We start from the raw sequence: 18,972 nt of genomic DNA, 5'->3' as shown, positions 1-18,972 counted from the left end.
CTGTGGATGGTACTGATCTTACAAGTTCCTTCTCAGCATATGCAAATGCTGTTTATTATTGTGTGTTGATTTTATATCCTGCAACTTTATCAAACTCTCTTATGATTTCCAATATTCTATTAGTGGAGCTTTGGTTCCCCTATATACAGAATCATGTAATGTGCAAACAAGGATAATTTGACTTCCTTGTTTGCCATTTGTATCTTTTTAATTTCTTTTTCTTGCCGAATGATTTTGGCTGAAAATTCCAAAAATGTGTTGAATAGGAATGGTGAAAGTGGGCATCCTTGTGTGGTTCCAGATCTTAGTGAAAATGCCTCCAACTTTTCCCTCATTCAATATGATGCTGGCTGTCAGTTTGTCATATATTGCCTTGACTGTGTTGAGGAATATTCCCTTAACACCCATTTTGCTTAGGATTTTTGTCTTGAAAGGATGTTGTATTTTAGCACTTTTTTTTGCTTCTATTCAGATAGCCATATAGTTTTTATTCTTGAATTTGTTAATGTGATGTGTCACATTCATTGATTTGCTATGTTGAACGTTCTCTGAATACAATGAATAATTCCCACTTGGTCTGGGTGAATGATCTTTCTGTTTGTTGTTGGATTTGATTAACTAATATTTTGTTCAAGGATTTTTTAATTTATGTTCATCAAGAGTGTTGGTCTATAGTTCTCTTTCTTTGTTGTATCCTTTTCTGGTCTTGGAATTAAAGTGATGCTTGCTTCATAGAAGGAGTTTGAGAGGACTCCTTCCCTTTCAATGGTCTTGTATAGTTTGAGAAGAAAATGGAATTAGCTGTTTAAAATTTTGGTAGAATTCAGTTGTGAAGCCATCTGGTCCTGGGCTTTTCTTTGTTAGGAGGATGTCTAGTATTGATTGAATCTCTGCCTTGGTTATTGTCTATTTAGATTTTCTGTATCTCCATAGCTCATTTTTGGCAGATTGTGTATCCAGAAATCTATTTCTTCTAGATCTTCCAATTTGTTGCCATTTTGATGCTTAAAGTAATTCTTGATCATTTTTATTTCTGTGACATCCATTTTTCCATCTCCCTTTTTATCTCTGATTTTATTGATTTGGGTCTCCTCCCTCTTTTTGTAGTTATTTGGGCCAATGGCATATCAATTCTGTTTTTCAAAAAACATCTCTTAATTTCACTGATCTTTTGTATCCTTTTTAAAAAATATTTATTTTTTATTTGAAAGTCAGAGTTACAAAGAGGGAAGGGGAGAGACAGAAAGAGATAGAGAGAGATCTGTTGGTATACCCCCAAGGTGGCCACAGTAGCCTAGCTTTGCCAGGTGAAACCCAGAATCCAGTAACTTCATCAAGGCCTCCCATAAGGGTTCAAGGGCCCAACCACTTGAGCCATCCTCCGTTGCTTTCTCCAGGTCATTATCAGGGAACTGGATCAGAAGCAGGAATCTGGGACTTGAATTGGCACCCATACAGGATGCTGGCATTGCAGGTAACTTCTTTTCCTACTACACCACAACACTGGCCTCTGGTTTCAATTTTGTTTATTTTCTAATTTTATCTATTTCTTCCCTCCTACTAATTTGGAGTTTGGTTTGTTGTTTCTCCAGGAGATTGAGATGCATTGATAACTCTTTTTATGATGCCATTCCAAAATTTTTTGATGTAGGCACTTCTTGGCATTAATTTTCTTCTTAACACTGCTTTTGCAGTATCCCCTAAGTTTTGATATGCTGTCTTGTCATATTTATTCATTTCCAGGAATTTTTGGGTGTCCCATTTGATTCCTTCTATGACCCACTGTTCATTCAGGAATGTATTATTCAGTCTCTTTGTAAGGTCCAGGGTTTTGGCACCAATGTAAGGCCGCCTTAAAACACACCAGACACCAGAGTAAGGGAAAAGGTTTATTGGGGGAAACCTAGCAGGCCGGAGGGAAGGGGCGAGGAAAGAGAAAGAGAGAAGGAGAGTATAACAGAGAGAAGGAAAGAGAGAGGGAGAGGGAGACGGAGAGGGAGAGGGAGAGGGAGGAGAGGAGAGGAGCTAGTGAGGAGAGAAGGGAGGAGGCTAGGGAGAGAGCCAAGAGAAAGCAGAGAGCGTAGAGAGCCACATGTTCAGGAACAGGTCCTTTTAAAACTTTGCCAAAGGGCAGGCAGGGAAGCAGGAGCAGCGAATTGAATTAGGATGGGAGTGGAGCTTGACAATGGTGGTTGGGCCCTGTGGCCACCTGGCTTCCAGCAATGTCAGCAGAGGCTAGAGCCTAGGATGGTGTCAGGGTGTAGATCGCACCATGGATAAAACTGTGCCATTTTCCTAACACTCTTTGTGCTTGCATATTTTCTAGAGTTTCTTAAGTTGTTAATTTCCAGCTTCATTCTGTTGTGGTCAGCCAAGATACATCGTATGATTTCAAGTCTTCTGAATTTGCTGAGACTTGCCTTATGTCCTAGCATATGGTCTATCCTAGAGAAAGCTCCATGCACTGGTGGAAAGAATGTGTGTTCTGCAACTGTGTGATGATATCAGTTTTGTCTATTTGGTCCATAGTATAGATGAGCTCCATTGTTTCTTTGTTGAATTTTGTCTAGTTGATCTGTCCATTGATGAAAGGGGGTGTTAAAGTCCCCCAGTATTATTATATTGAAATATATGTCTCCTTTTAGATTCATTAACATATGTTTTAAATAGCCAGGTACCCTAGCATTGTGTGCATGTACAGTTACTATAGTCACATCTTCCTGCTAAATTGATCCTTTAATCATTATATAATGCCCTTCTTTGTTGCTTTTAACAGTTTATATATTTAAGTCTATTTTGTCTGATATTAGGAGCACTACTTCTGCTTATTTTTGATTTCCATTATCATGGAATATCTTTTTTTTTTTTTTTTTATCCTTTCACTCCCTGTCTGTTTTGTATCTTTGTTGGTGAGTGTGTTTCTTATAGGCGGCAAATAGATGTCTCTTTTTTCCCCCCAGAAAACTTTTATTTAAGGAATACAACCTTCATACATTTTATAATTACAACTTTAGGAACAGGGTGATTCTTCCCTCCATATCTACCTTCCCATACACTCTCCCACACCTTTTCCTCCTGCCTCTCCTATTCCAATCTTTTTTTTTTAAACTAAGATCTATTTTCAATTGGCTTTATACACATATGATTAACTCTATGTTAAGTAAAGAATTCAACGAATAGCTTGAAAAACAAACCTGTTTCTCAACAGTCAAGACAAGGGCTGCTCATACTCATTGCTTCTCAAAGGGTCAATTTCACTTCTACAGATTGCTTTTTAGGTGCTCTGTTAGTTATCACAGATCAGGGAGAACATATGGTATTTGTCCCTTGAGACTGGCTTATTTCACTAAGTATGATGTTTTCCAGTTTCATGCATTTTGTTGCAAAGGACCAGATTTCGAATTTTTTAACCACTGTGTAGTATTCCATGGTGTACATATCCCATAATTTCTTTTTTTTTTTTTTAAAAAAAGATATATTTTATTTGAAAGGCAGAGTTACAGAAAAGCAGAGGCAGAGAGTGAGAGATCTTCCATCCACTGGTTCACTCCCCACATTGCCACAACGGCCAGAGCTGGGCCAATCTGAAGCCAGGAGCCAGAAGCTTCTTCCAGGTCTCTCACGTAGATGCAGGGGCCCAAGGACTTGGGCCTTATTTTACTTATTTCCCAGGCCAGGACAGAGAGCTGGATGGAAAGTGGAACAGCCAGACTTGAACCGGCACCCATATGGGATGCCAACACTGCAGACAGCAGTTTTACCTGCTATACCACAGTGCTGGCCCCCTCCCATAATTTCTTTATCCAGTCTTCAGTTGAGGGGCATTTGGGCTGATACCATGTATTAGCCTATTATGAATTGAGCAGCAATAAATTCCTGTTTTTTAATCCATTCATTAGGTCTGTATCTTGGCAATGAGGAATTGTGAAGAATAGAAAACTGGAGAAGAATCAGAGTTAGATAATCTCATTTTTGATTTTCAAAAATTGAGAGACTTCCACACTGTCAAACTCTCCCACACTTTCCAGATAAGGCAAAACCAAGGCCTGACTATTCTACTGGGAAAGCTAGAATAACAAGCCACTTTTAGGTTTGAATTGTTTATTATTTACATAGATAGTGAAGAGAAGAATATGATAATGTCCCACCCCTGAGTCTTTGTGCAACACACCCAAAGGGATGATACAAAATAAGAGGAGTCACCTTAAAATTTTTTAAAAAGAATAAAAAAGAGACAATGCAATACAAGTTGTGGAATATCTCCTTTCTTTATTTTTTTTTTTTTTAGATTTATTTATTTGAAAGGCAGAAATAGAGTAAGCAATCTTCGTTCAGTTGTTTCACTACCTAAGTGGCCACAGTGAATCTGGGTCAGGCCAAAGCCAGGACTCAGGAACTTCTTCCAGGTCTCCGACATGGGTGGCAGGGGCCCAAGGACTTGGTCATTTTCTGCTGCTTTCCCAGGTGCGTTAGCAGGGAGTTGGGTTGGAAGTGGAGCAGGCAGTATTTGAACCAGTGTCCATATGGGATGTCAGCCCAGCAGATGGTGGCTGAAGCGTCTATGCCATAGCAAGCTCCAGAATATCCCATTTCTCTGGAGAGGAGTGCCAACTCAGCTGATCAGTTCTGTGTTTCATAGCTCTTTTGTGAGGGCCTCCAGTTCCTCAGAACCCAGGAGATTGCAAGCAATCTTCTGTTGACACCCTCTGGAGGAGTAGAGAGGTAAGTGAAAAATGGCCCACACCAGCTCCTTAGAGGCTTGCTGTTCTCTTCCTTGCCGGAGAGTGTTCTACTGAGACTCAGAGATAAACTGTGGTTCAATCTTCAGTTTTTAAAAAAACATTTATTTATTTATTTATTTATTGAGAGGCAGAGTTACAGAGGGGAAGATAGAGATCTTCCATCCTCTAGTTCACTCCCCAAATGACTGCAAAGGCTAGGGCTGGACAGATTCAAAACCAGTAGCCAGAAGCTTCTTCCCAGTCTCCCATATGGCTTCAGGGGCCCAAGCGCCAGGGCCATCTTCCACTGTTTTCCCAGGCCATTAGCAGGGAGCTGGATTGGAAGTGGAGCAGCCAGTAATCAAACTAGCACCCATATGGTATGCCAACACCGCAGGCAAAGGCTTAACCTACTATACCACAGTGCCAGGCCCCTCAAGCTTCTTTTATAAAGATAGTGCAGGGTGCCCAGGGTACGAGGCCAGAACTGCTCTCCTACACAAATCAGAGAACTTGGATGGATCTAGAGAAAAATTTTGAATGGATTATTAATGATAAATGGGATGATTTTTGAGCACCCAGAGGAGAGAATGAGCTAAGGAGATAGATGCTAACAAAGTAAAATTTAATATGAATGAATGAATAATTATGCCTCTTGTTACAAGGAGTTGACCTTACAAAATAGGTGGGGATGAGACTTGTTTCAGCAGAAATCTCTGCAGAGAAAGACTGCAGAGTTTAGAAGACCCAGGGGTTTTACTTGACAGCTTGCTGTGGATTTACTGTGATGGGAGTGCTCAAAGTGAATGGGCTATTAGATTCAATTATTAGGATGAGTGTTTCCAGCCCCATGGAAGCAATGGGCTTTGCCTAATCCATGAGCACAGGCACAGCACATCACTTTGAGGACTCGCTGCTTAGGCTAAGGGGACTGAAACTGTGTCAGCGAAGGCAAAGTGAAGACTTTCTTAGTCAACAGAGTCTAGAGGGGTTGTTATCATCGGTATTATGTAAAACTACTGTGTCCTAGATACCTCGCTGAATGCTTTACATGAATTACGATCTTTGTTACCATGTATTACCATGATATGTACAGTTACTCCTGTCACCTGTAGTCAGGGTAGTAAAATAAAATATTTGGGGAGGCCATATTATTCATATATCTTTAATTATAGTATTACAATCAATCCATTTTATTTGTTAATCTCTTACTGTGTTTAATTTATGAATTACTTTTTGTCATATGTATGTAAGTATGAGAAATCCTTTTTTTTTAAAGATTTATTATTTTATTTGAAAGGCAAAGTTACAGAGAGGCAGAGGTAGACAGAGAGAGAGAGAGAGATCGGTCTTTCATCTGCTGGTTCACTTCCTAAATGGCTGCAACGGCTGGAGCTGGACCAGAGCTGCTTCCAGCTCTCCCGCATGAGTGCAGGAGCCCAAGGACTTGGACCATCTTCTACTGCTTTCCCAGGCCACAGCAGGGAGATGGATCAGAAGTGGAGCAGCCAAGACTCAAACTGGCACCCATGTGGGATACTGGCTGCCGTAGGCCGTGGCTTTACCCACTATGCAACAGTGCTGGCCACAATAGTCTTGGAAAATATCACCTAGGAAAAAACTTCACAGGGATTTCATAGCTTTTCTGCATGAAAAAAAGTTTATCTTTTACTTCCATTTTTTCCAGATGTTTTTGAAGTCTCCCTGCATGTATAAGTGTATAAAACACAGTGTATTTAAGGTTCGGTACTATCCGTGGTTTCTGGCATCCACAGAGGGTCTCGGAACTTTTTCTCTGCACTTAAATTGGGACTGCATTATCATTACCATATTGGGTATGTGCCATTATTATCCTCATTTTCTAGATGAGACAAAGAAGACTTTTTAATTTTCAGTAGCTGTGCGAGATTATTGTGCCAGAGCTTGGATTTGAATGCAGGTGGGCTGTGACCCCAAGTCCTTTCTCCTAGGCGGTACGCTGTAATAGCTCGCTGCAGTTCTCCAGTAGCCGAAGAGCCTTAGTGTTACAGGGAACGTTAGCAGTCGTATTGTGTTCCCACAAAGTTCATGTTAAAGCTCTAATCAGCAGCACGACTCTATGGAAACAAGGTCTCTGAAGAGGTAATGGCGGTGCAATGAGATCATAAGGATCAGGCCCTAATCTAAAGTGGCTAGTATCCTCCTAAGAGGGGGCAGATACAGGCATGTGCTCACACAGGGAAGCGACCACACAAGGACACACGGAGAAGTGGCTATCTCCAGGAGAGAGGCCACCTACAGGAGGGAAAAACAAAAACAAACAAACAAAAAAACAAGACCAAAACTTTGATCTTGGACTTGCAGCCTCTAGAAGTGTGAAAAAATATATGTCTGTTCTTCAAGCCACCAGTCTGTGGCATGTTGTTATGGCAACCTGAGCAAACTGACACAAGGGGCATTTGGTATAAGTTAACAAGCACTGGGCTGGGAATGCAAAGATGGCAGAGATCTTGCTCTTGAGGAGTTAGGACTTTCTAGGATCTCAAGGAAAAGCTCCAACGTGGACTACATGGAGAGACAGGTTTGGATTTGATAAAGGAAAGAGCATTCTCTGTCTCCCAAAAATATACTGAGTTGCTTTAAATTATAGATTTTTTTCTGGCTAAAAGACAATTCAAAGGACAAACTTTTTGTCTAGTGGTAAAGATGCCGACACCCCATATTGGAGCAACTGGGCTCGATTCCTGGCTCTGGCTCCACCTTCCTGCCAGTTCAGATCCTGGGAGGCAGCAATGACTCAGACAATCGGGTTCCTGCCACCTATATGGGAGATCTGGTTCTGGTTTGCCTCTAGCCCAGTTGCTGCTGCTGCTGGCATTTGGGGAGTAGACCAGTGGATGGGAGATGTGTCTCTCCTCCCCCTCTATCTTTCTGTCCTCTGCAAATAAATAAAATGTTAAATATTTTCATGGGCATCTTGTGTGGATGACCCATTTTTGGTGATATTGAAGAAAAGTTTTCCACACTCAGAGTAAGTCAGACTAGATGAACTTTAAAGACTTGCATACTTCTTACCTCTTATCTCTGTTCTTTACGACTTAGGCTTTTTGAAAAACATGTAAATGTATTTCCCAAAATGTTTTTAGATTTGCAGAAAAGTTGCAAAGATAGTGCAGAGAATGCCTGTGTACCCCATCCAGTTTTCCCTTTCGTTAACATCTTATATCACAATGGTACTGTATGGTTGGAATGTAGCTTGTGTCCACTGAAACGCATGTTAAGTCTTGGTCCCCGGTGTGATGGCTTTGGGAGGTGGTGACTTAAGAGGTGATTAGGTTGTTAAGAGAGGTTAATGCTTTTATCAAAGGAGTAGTTAGAGCTCATGGGATTGGATTAATTACTGCGAAAGTGAGTTGTTTTAAGCAGGAAAGTCTCCCCTGTTTCTCTTCCACATGTGTTCTGCACACATCTGCTTCCCTCTGCTTGTCTTTGAGCTGATGCAGCACAAGGCCCTTCCCAGGAGCCAAGCAAAGAGTATTGCCCTGTTGTTGGACTTCTAGAACTGTAATCTAAGTGAGCCTGTTTCTTTATAAACCACACAGGGGCAGGTGTTTGGGCTTAGCGGCCTAAGCTACTGCTTGTGATGCCAGCATCCCATATGGGTACCTGTCTGAATCCCATTTGTTCCACTTTCTATTCAGCTCCCTGCTAATGTGCCCGGGAAAAGCAGCAGAAAATGTCCCAAGTGCTTGGACCCCTCCATCCCTGTGGGAGACCTGGAAGAAGTTCTTGGCTTCTAGCTCTTCGCTTCAGCTTGGTCCAGCCCTGGTAGTTGTGACCATTTAGGGGAGGGAACCAGAGGATAGAAGATCTCTCTTTTTCTCCCTCACTCTGTGTAACCCTGACTTTCAAGTAAATAAATAAATCTTAAAAAAAAGAAAGCAAAGAAAAAGCATCCAGTTTCAGGTATTTTTTTACAGCAACGAAAAAACAAAAAAGACAAAAACAGAAAAGATTAAGATGGGTAGATTTGTCATTGATAATGAACCAATGTTCTTTTGAACTTTTTTTTTTGAAGAAAGCATTACTTTAAGTTTATTCACACTAAAGTATTTCCTTGCTTTGAAAGTAACATAAAAATAAAAATATTTGTTGTTTCTGAGCAAGCAGGAGGAAGCAAATCTTACTCTCCAAATTTCACACAGGTGGGTGCAAAAAAAGCTTTAGAATCTTGAGAAATGGTAGATTTCTCTAAGTGAAAACTGTGAAAACTTGAGGAATATGATATATGAGAATAAAAAAAAAAGCAGCTTTGGAAGATGTTATGCACGGTACTCACAATGAACTTAGGTTAGAGCTTCCTGCAGACTTCGCTCTCTTTTCTTGTTATTGTTAAAAAAAAAATCTTAAAGGCAAAGCCCGAATTTCTATTTTGCTTTCTTTGTCTTTTGGATAATAGGTCTCTCCTTTTGCTTCTTAATGCAGCTGAAACATGGAAATGCTTTATGCGCTGCCTATGAGCTTCCCAAACATTTGAGGTGCAGATGCTTGCTGTGGAATGCAACTGGGTTTTCTTGTGTGGCCTGCAGTTCCCCATGGTGCCCTTGACTGTCTAGTTCTTGCCTTCATCCCAGTCACCCCAGTGCCTTGGAGCCAAGAGGCACTTGTGGCAGAAACTCGAGAATAACTGACTCTCCTTTAGCACTGTATTATCTATCTATTGGGAATTTTTAGAATTAAAAACTCCATAATGAAAGATATAAAGAAAAAAGATTTCATAATGTGATCTATTCTTTTTCCTGGGAGGTTAAATTATCTCTGGGAAAAGCAGTTGAAAAAAATGATCAAGTGTCTCTCCATAGGTCTTGGCAAGTAGAAAATCTCTCTTATATGATGGTATACCCTCACCTAAAAATCTAATCTGTGAAATTCTAGACTTTCCCAAAGCACTAAAAATGTCCTTCCCACCTCAGACTGCAAAAAGTAGATTTTAATGTAACTCTGTCAATGTCAAAAAAGAACCAATGTGATAACACCAACTAAGCTGTGAAGCCCACATAGCAGGGGGAATGGTATGCTAAATATCAGCTTCCACTTGGCACTGGATTATATGAAACATACTAAAAATGAGAAGGCCTTCTGCCCATCATTGGAAGTGATTTGTCATCACTCAGCTTGGCAGCTTTCCTCTTCCTGTGAAAAGACAAGTATCTCCATCATCTTCTCTATGTCATAACAAAGATGCTGTCTGTCCCTATGCTGTCATACTGGACATGGCCAGCATACTCACCAAGTTGGAGGAGAAGCAAATTTTAATTCCTGTAGGAATATAGCTTAACATGGCTACAGCCATCTTGGATATAATCATTGTGTTACCTCTAGGTGACTCCAGAGATTATCCCAAGTCCTGTGATATAAACAGAGTTCTTATAATAATCTATTGCTCTTAGCTGGTGCCTGGAATGTCTGACTGTCTCTATGTGAACATGAATGTTTCTTGAAGAAGTCCAGCAGCATTCCTATTAGCCCTGGGCTACCTTCATCTAAAAAACCTTTCTCTCCTGCTTCATGACACAGAGATTCATTTGTCTTGCACCCACCTGAGGCCATGCTTCTGTCCATATGCCCCGCTGTCCAATAAATTACACTTTGTATATTCTTGGATTTGTCCACCTCTTTTTAGTTCTCTCTACCTATGGTGGCCTGTTCTTGTGTACTGGGTTTTACCAAAATGATTCCACACAGCCGTATACAATAGCTAATAAAATGTGAGGGCCCAAAGCTATAGCTGTAGAATCAATGAAGACCTTTAGAACAATTACAGATAGTGTAAAAGTATTAAAATCAGCCCCAAATTATTGAACTCCATGATTAGCATAGAGCTGATCCTCTGTATATAAAGTCATGCTAAAAATGATCCATAATGAAGAAGGAGATGGGAGAGGGAATGGGAAGTGGGATGGGAGCAGGGGGTGGGGTATGAGGGAAAGAACCACTGTATTCCTAAAGTTGTATCTATGTAAAAATGCATTCATTAAATAAAAATTTAAAAAAAAAATAAAAGCGCAGTGCACCAAATAGTAGAATCAGCATTAACCCATGAGAAAAGATGGGAATTAATGGACTCCATTAAGCCAAATCAAAAGGGGGTGATTCATGCAGTAACAGGACAAAAAAAATTACCCCTAATCTCCTTGGGGTAAAATTTTCATTAATCGTTTCATAAGGCGAAATTACAAGTTAATAGCTCCTGCAAGTTTGCTGTATGCATGTCTATTTATAATAAATTTTGCAGAAATATTAAGTGAATACTCCTCTACATTCCGGGTTCAGTGCTTCTCAACTAACCCTTGAGTGAGTTTTTGAAATCTTGAGTCATAGAATCTTTGATCAGTGATTAAAGAAGTAACTTAACTTTTAGTCATACAAGACCATGCAGCCAGTGGCTGATTGCAGAGTGGACAAAACCAGGTAGGTGGCCTTCTGTCTGGGTGCTACTTGAGTGAAGCATTCATGACAGGTACAGCCACTGATTGCCCTGATTTCAGTTGTCAGTGATCTGTGTTTTCTAAAATGTAGCAGGCTGACCATCTGCAACAGAATTCCCACGGGGCTTGTTTACAATATAGTTTCTGGGGCACTTCCCATGCCTAATGAATTAGAATCTCTGCGAATGTGCAGGAATTTACATTTTATTTTTTAAAAAGATTTATTTATTTATTACAAAGACAGAATGACCAGGATAGGTGGGGGGAGGGGGAGTTCGGGGGTGGGGGAAGAAAGATTAAGAAGCAGAGAGCAAGAGATCATCCATCTGCTGGTTCACTTCCCAAAAGGACTGAGCAAGGAGCCAGAAACTCCATCTGGTTTCCTCTGTTGGTGGCAGGAACCCAAGTGTTTGAGCTGTCATCTGTTGCCTCCCAGGAGCATTAGCACAAAATTGGATCAGAGGCAAAAGTGGGACTTGATCCCAGACACCCTAATACAGGATGGGGGTGTCCCAAATGGCAGCTTAACCCATCGAATACAAATCTGCATTTTAAAAATGCTTAGCTGCTGTGAATGAGCAAACTAGAGATTGAGTACTCCTGTTTCAGGAGGGATTAATTTTATATAGCAGTTCTCTTAGAAACCAAGAAGTAATTACTAGTATGTAAGTTTTCCCCAGTAACAGCTCTCTTGTACCCCTCGATGATCTTCTCAGGAAGCCTTCACTTCCAACTGCAGAGTATTTATCGTCAGTTTATGGAGGAAGTGATGAGCACCTCTCTGAGAACCGATGTGTCAGAACCGTGTTGTGTGTCTGCAGGTGATTCGCAAATCACTCAAGCAGTTTGGAAGGCATTTATTGGTATCTTGCAACTGAAGCAAATCTGTTTTGTCAAGTTGCACATTTCTTCATCTATCTGCTTATTTCCACAGCAAGTTTTATGTGTTTTTGTAAATCACCAATTAAAGTAACTAGTTACCAAATGGCACTCCACTCGCAGTTCTAAAGGAAACTATTCTCAATGAGATTGCATATTCACAAACATTAGCAAGCCTGTCCCTGTGGCTGGTGTATTTAGACTCACAATTGCAGTTCCATCACTTACTAGCTGTGTAACCTTGGGGAAAATATTTAACTTCTCTGTGCTTCAGTTTTCTTATCTGCAAAACGGCAAAAATAACTGCCCTCTCTCTTTGGTCTGTGTGGTGGTTGTGTAAGTTGTAAATTTCAAGGCTGAGGTCTGTGCCCACCACAGAGCAAGCCCTCAGAGTTAGCCATTGCCATATTAATCTAGGGCAGGTCTCGGCTCATTAATCCATTTGTTTTCTGTATATTTTCCCATTTCCTTTTAGCTCTCACTAGCGTTTTTAGGATTCTCTTTCCTCCCCTAGCCAATGCCAATGCTGAAAAAAATAGTCAAAGAAATTACCAACTGAATTTCTAAACAAAGATTTTTAAACCAGTTTCTTTCCCTTCTCATGTAGAACATAATATTGAGAGCTAGGGGGCTGGCATTGTGGCAGAGTGAGTAAAGTTGCTGCCCTTGATGCTGGCATTCCATTTGGGCAGCACTTTGAGTCCCGGCCGCTCCACTTCTGATCCATCTCCCTGCTAATGTGCCTGGGAAAACGGCAGAAAATGTCCCAAGAGTTTGGATCCTCGCCCCCATGTGGGAGACCTGGATCAAGGTCCTGGCTCCTGGCTTCGGCCTGGCCCATTGCTGGCCATTGCAGTCATCTGGGGAGTTGATCAACAGATGGAAGATATTCTCTCTCTCTCTAACTCTAACTCACTCTAACTCTAACTCTCTAACTCTATAACTCCATAACTAACTCTATAACTCTCTATAACTCTAACTCTATAACTAACTCTATAACTCTATAACTAACTCTATAACTCTGTAAGTCTAACTAACTATAACTCTATGACTCTATAACTAACTATAACTCTGTAACTAACTCTATAACTAACTCTATAACTCTATAACTAACTCTATAACTCTATAACTCTGTAACTCTAACTAACTCTATAACTCTATAACTCTAACTAACTCTAACTCTATGACTCTATAACTAACTCTAACTCTGTAACTAACTCTATAACTCTAACTCTGACTTAATAAATAAGTAAATATTAAAAAATAAAGAATGTTGAGAGCTTGGCACTGAGGAAAGGGAACAGAAAAGGCAGAATAGGGAGTCTGGAGGGGAAAAACTGGAAGGTGAAGCTGGGAGTCCACAGGTGGGTGGGAAGGGAAGAAGGGTGCCTCTTGCAGACGGCCTCTGATAAGCATGCCCTCCTGTGTGAATACCGCCCAGGCAGCTCTGCTGGGCAGTGCGGCTGCTATCTGCAATCCTGGGCTCCTGGACACGTCCTCTAGCAGGGTGGGGAATCCAGTCTTCCTGAGTGGCTATGGGAGCTTGCGAAGAGAAACTCAGCCTTCCAGAATGTTGTATACAAACAGCTGGGAATTTCCTTAGGAAGGAAGCAGTGGACAGTATTTTTTTTCCATTCAAATAAGAAGATACTTCAAAAATTTATGGAAAATGGGATTGAAAGTTAGGTTTAAGAGCTAACATTTGACATAGCAGTTAACACACTGTTTGGGACACCTACATGTCATAATAGAGTGCTTGGGTTTGTGTACTGTCTCTACTCACAATTCTAGCTTTCCACTAATATACATCCTGGGAAGCAGAAGATAATGGCTCAAAAATTTGCGTTCCTGCCTCCTACCTGGTAGAATTGAATTAAGTGCCTGGCTTTCAGCTATGACTTGATTCAGTTTTGGCTACAGAAAATATTTGGGAATGAACCAGTGAAGTTCATTCTCTCTCTCTCTCTCTCTCTCTCTGAATTTCAAATAAAATATAAATGAAAATTTAAAGATAAGTTTATTTTGGTGCAAAAAACTTTTGAAATCCATAGATACAAAGGGTCTTCAAAAATTTCATGGAAAATATATTTTATGAAAAACTCTGCATGCATTTCATTTTCTTGCACCAAAATAAAACAATGTTAATTGTTTTCTATGGATCTTTTTAAAAGATTGAGTTTATTTATTTTAAAGGGAGAGTTACAGAAAGAGAGAGAGAGAGAGGGAGAGAGAGAAAATCTTTCGTCTACTGGTTCACTCCCCAAATGACCACAATAACTAGGTTTGGGTCAGGTCAAAACCGGGAGCCTAGAACTCTATCCCGAGTCCCATGTGGGTGGCAGGGGCCTAAGTACCTGGACCATAAACAGCTGCTTTCTCAGATGCATTAGCAGGGAACTGGATTGGAAACAGAGCATCCGGGACCCAAGCTGGTGTTCTGATATGGGATGCTTGCCTCTCAGGTAGTGGCTTAAACTGTGGCAGCTTAACTCACAGAGCCCAACACTGGCCCCAGTTTTCTATGAACTGTTTGAAGTATCCTCATGCGCGAATCTGCCTATTTAATAGAAAAATGCTAAATTACACAAAGGTCAAGCTGGTATTTGGATGCTTTTACTTTCTATATTACAGAATTACAGAAATTACACAAACCTACTGATTAATTTTAGATTAATCATTTTTGAGAAAGTTAAAAATATCAATTCCTCCTCATATTACTTTAAAAAATTTTAAGGAACTTATTAATACATTAGATTCTCAGGGTCACAGAAAATGCATGATAATTACTACAGTTCTCAACAATTCTCATGCTAGTGTGATATCAATACAGAGAACAGATTCTGTGTAGTTCTGAGATAAAATTCTAAGACTATAATGGTATTTCTCTTTTTCCTTCCCTTCATTTTTTCTTTCTTTAAGTTTTTGACTATAATGGAAATTTAAAAATATTATCTCAAAAATTAAAAAAGAATTACTTCTTTTTATCCTTTCAGAAAAGTCTTTTAAACAATCTTAAAAATTATTTTCTTATCATATAAACCTCCTCAATATCCTGCCACTTACTACCATGTCCCATAACTGTTATTTGCATTCTGAGTGAGCAGCATACCATCTCTGGCACGGCACTTTACCTTTTAATTCTCCCCTGTATTTGTACTTGATCTTAGCCAAAAGGCTGAGAAGCAATCTATCCCCTATATTTATAAATGTGTATGGCAGTGTATTTGTATGTAGCTAGTTATCTATCTATCTTATAGTAGTAGTGTATTATATATATTACATATACATCATATAGTAGTAGTATATGATGTAATTATGATATATTTGAAAAATTATACTTTCCAAAATTACCAAGGACCTTAACTGCACACACATCTTTCATTCATTATTCACGTTGAATTCCACAAGTATGTGACACACATTCTCTAGTCCATTTCCTTGAAAATATCTTTCCTCAATTTCTATAGTATTGCAATCTGCTGATTTCCCTCATTTATGATTGCTGATATCATAGACATCAACCTTGGCCTCAAAAAACTTATAATGGAATGCAAAGAACAGGGTTTTAGCAGAAGTTCCAAGTGCTGATAAGTCTCAGGCAGAAACCTCTTCTGGCCAGCGGTTTTCCTCTACACACAGATACTTACCCATTCAGGTGCAAACCATGAGTATGGGAGACTTTACAGGACCATGGCAGACAGAGGCCACTTGAATAGAGGATATGGAGAATTTTGATAAGGAGCTGACTCTAGGTGGACAACCAAGGATGCAGGATGGAGGAATTTCAACAGTCAGTGCTAGAGGAGAGATGATCCGCATGGATAGAGCAGTGGCCCAGCAGTAGAAAATATTACATGTTCTGGCTCTTTCTGTGAGCGGTACACTGGTATGAAGTGAAAGATGCAAACTACAGCAGATTGGGGTGGGCAGCAGGAGGTGTATACATCTGTAGGCAAAGGGGATCAGTGATTTAGGAGCAGAAGAGAGTCATTATTACATTTCACTCCAGTTAGGACAACTCTGAGGTATAACTCATTCTCCAGGGCTCCCTGTGGATCAGGTGAAAGCTGTGCTGTGTGGGAATTTGCTTGAGATCAGACCCTGTGGCTCCCCCTAACCCCCACCTGCCACTTCCTTGACCCTTGGTGGGTCTTGCTAATGACTAATCTCTATAAACCTTCACCTGAGGATCCACTTCTGGTGAAACTGACCTAGAAACATTTTTTCCTGAGGTCTAATGGGAATGCTCATTTATTAAATGATACTCATTTCATTTCAATATTTAACATGGTATGTGTGCTTTCTTCATTTTAGTTGAAAAAAAAAGTCATTAACTAACATTACATGTAGTACCATCTTAGGATGCCCTCTGTTGTTTTATAAATTTTCACTCAATATTATTTGACTTAAAATATTTTTATAGCAAGCCATACAGAAATTTCTTCTACTGAGTATATTCATGTATAAAAAGTACAGATTGTATATTTTATGAAAGCTAGAAATTGCTTTAAAAATTCCATTACTGAATTTCTAGAGTTTGAAGTTCTAACTTCTTAAGTTGTATTCCAAATATAGTAAATGTGCTTTTATAAAATGGGTACATTTTAAATTCACAGGATTCAGATAATTATATTTCTCTCAGTATTATGAGCAAAACATTGATATGTTTCCTTCCTTCATTTCCCAAGCTGAACTTTTATTTCTTCCTGCAGGACCATGGATAAGCAAATCATTCCAAATTTAGCACGTTGCAACATCTCATGTTTAAATCATAGATGTTTTTATGCGTTTTGTGCCTGTTGCCAACTGTGTCCTCAGCTTTACTTCAGGTAAGATTCTGAATGATGGCACTGAGCTCTGTATCCACACTGCAATAGTGATGAACTCCCATAAATGACTAGGCCATAAATATGTCTTGTATTCTTTAAATAGAACTCAATAGTCCACATGATATGCAAATCACTTCTCTTTAGCCGCTTTCCTTAGGCTGTACGCAATTAATGGGACTGAGTGCTGGTCACGCGGCATGTAATGCTTAACCTCAAAACTCCTTGGACTCCAGGGAAAACAGACACAAGGGAAAATTTGAATAGAAAAGAAGAAGCATTTTCATTTTTAACCCCCCTGAAATATATGGCATTTATTCATTCCTCTGTCTTGGATATTACATTTTGAATCCTGATTAGATAATGTTCTAAAATCTCACCGTGGAATGGGTGCTCATGTATGAAGAATTAGCTGAATCACCAGTTGAGAAGGCCAGAAGGTGATAGATAATTGAGGAAAACTATTGAAAGATTGAAAAGCAGCTGAAAGACAAAAGGTTAATAACCAGCAGTGACCAAGGAAAATGCTGAGATTAAACTCTAACATCAGATTCCAGGGCCCACTGGAAGTTGGGCATAAGAGATGAGGCTGAAAGAACAGAAGGTAATTAAAGGCAGGCGTGGAGGGGGAGGGGGAGAAAAAACAGGAACGAGGCAGAATGGTTTGGGACTTTTACAGTACTCTGAGATCGAAAGGGCTGTCGCATGATGCCTTGGGAATTTGGTCCCATTTAAAACTGCAGGATCAAGCGAATGAGTACATTATTACAATCCTCTTATATAATAGTTAAGAATGATTCACTCTTTATAATTGAGGGGCATAGCAGTAAGCAGTGGTGTTACAAATAATGATGATAATAATCATCATTGTGACAATAATAGTAATAAAAATAGCTCAGACTCACAGGGGGCTTATTTATATGGTGGATATATGTGCCGTGCACTTTTCCAAGGGCTTTTTAGATATTGACTTCCTACACCTACTGTATGAGGTGTTACCATTATAATTTCTATTGTAGGGATGATGAATCAGAAGCACAAAAAGGCAAAGTACTTTGCTGAAGGCCACTCAGCAGGTGAGCGGTGGAGCCAGGCTTCATACCCCAGAAGTCTGGCTTCAGGATCTGCAATAAATGGTTCTCAGGTTACCTAATCTTAGCTGAGAGGGCAAGAAATGCCCGTCACCAAAGAAATGACCAGCCAAGTAATTTTGTCTTTGTCTTAGTCCATTTTCTGTTGCTTTAGCAAAATACTTTAGACTGGGTAATTTATAAAAAAACAAAACCTTATTTGGCTAATGATTCTGGACACTGGGAATTCTAAGAGTGTGGTGCTGACATCTGCTTAGCATCAGGTGAGGGTAGGTGGCAGCATATGGTGGGGCAGACCAAGCATGCCAGCTCAGGTCTCTGTTCTTATTACAAAGCTGGTAGTGCCATTGTGGGGCCCCTCCCTTATCTCATACAATCCTCGTTACCTCCCAAAGACCATGCCTCCAAAACCATTCACCTATGAATTTGAGAAATTTCCAACACATGCAAACTTTTGGGGACATATTAAAATCACAGCAGTTTTAGATTTTGACTTGATACAATCCATGGTAGATGTCTTGGAGGCCTGGAGGTTAGAGGGAATGTTGAGGATGGCTATTTGTGGAGGTGGTAGGACTTTGAGGATTCAAAGATCAAACTCAAACTGTAATAAGCAAAGAAGAGGATTCTGATAAACAGGAGTTCATCTGCCGGCATGGCTGTGTCCCAGGACTTGATCTAACTAAGAACATCTTTCCTTCCTTGCCCTGTTTTTTTTTTTTTTTTTTTTTTCCTTCTCTTAAAATAATTCTTAAACAGGTCTTCCTCAGATGGGCCTCTTGGTGGCTTCCGAGCTGCGTTCTGTTCGTTAACATCCTCCCATTAGGAACTTCTCTTACCCCAGGTTTCCAGAAGAGTTCCAGGTGCGGAATTCACTGGTGTCCATGTCTGAGACAACTCAGAGGCAACTCTCTGTATTGGCCTGAGTTATGTGCCTGGGTCACCAAAGCACTTGCACACCAGAAAATTACCTCTCCCCAAAAGAATA

The 18,972-nt window shown here is 40.0% G+C and overlaps 1 long non-coding RNA gene across 1 annotated transcript; it reads left to right on the top strand.

Annotated features, from left to right (window-relative positions):
* Positions 1-16,785: 16,785 nt before the first annotated feature.
* LOC103352343 (uncharacterized) lies at positions 16,786-18,676 on the top strand. Its single transcript, XR_007917946.2, has 3 exons — positions 16,786-16,896; positions 17,254-17,497; positions 17,913-18,676. It is a non-coding gene; the product is annotated as an uncharacterized lncRNA (long non-coding RNA).
* Positions 18,677-18,972: the final 296 nt, after the last annotated feature.

The sequence above is a fragment of the Oryctolagus cuniculus genome, chromosome 2, assembly GCF_964237555.1.
Source record: "Oryctolagus cuniculus chromosome 2, mOryCun1.1, whole genome shotgun sequence".
In the NCBI taxonomy this organism is placed as follows: domain Eukaryota; kingdom Metazoa; phylum Chordata; class Mammalia; order Lagomorpha; family Leporidae; genus Oryctolagus; species Oryctolagus cuniculus.
The sequence above is the reverse complement of the archived record's forward strand: the minus strand, read 5'-3'. Positions and strand labels throughout refer to the sequence as shown.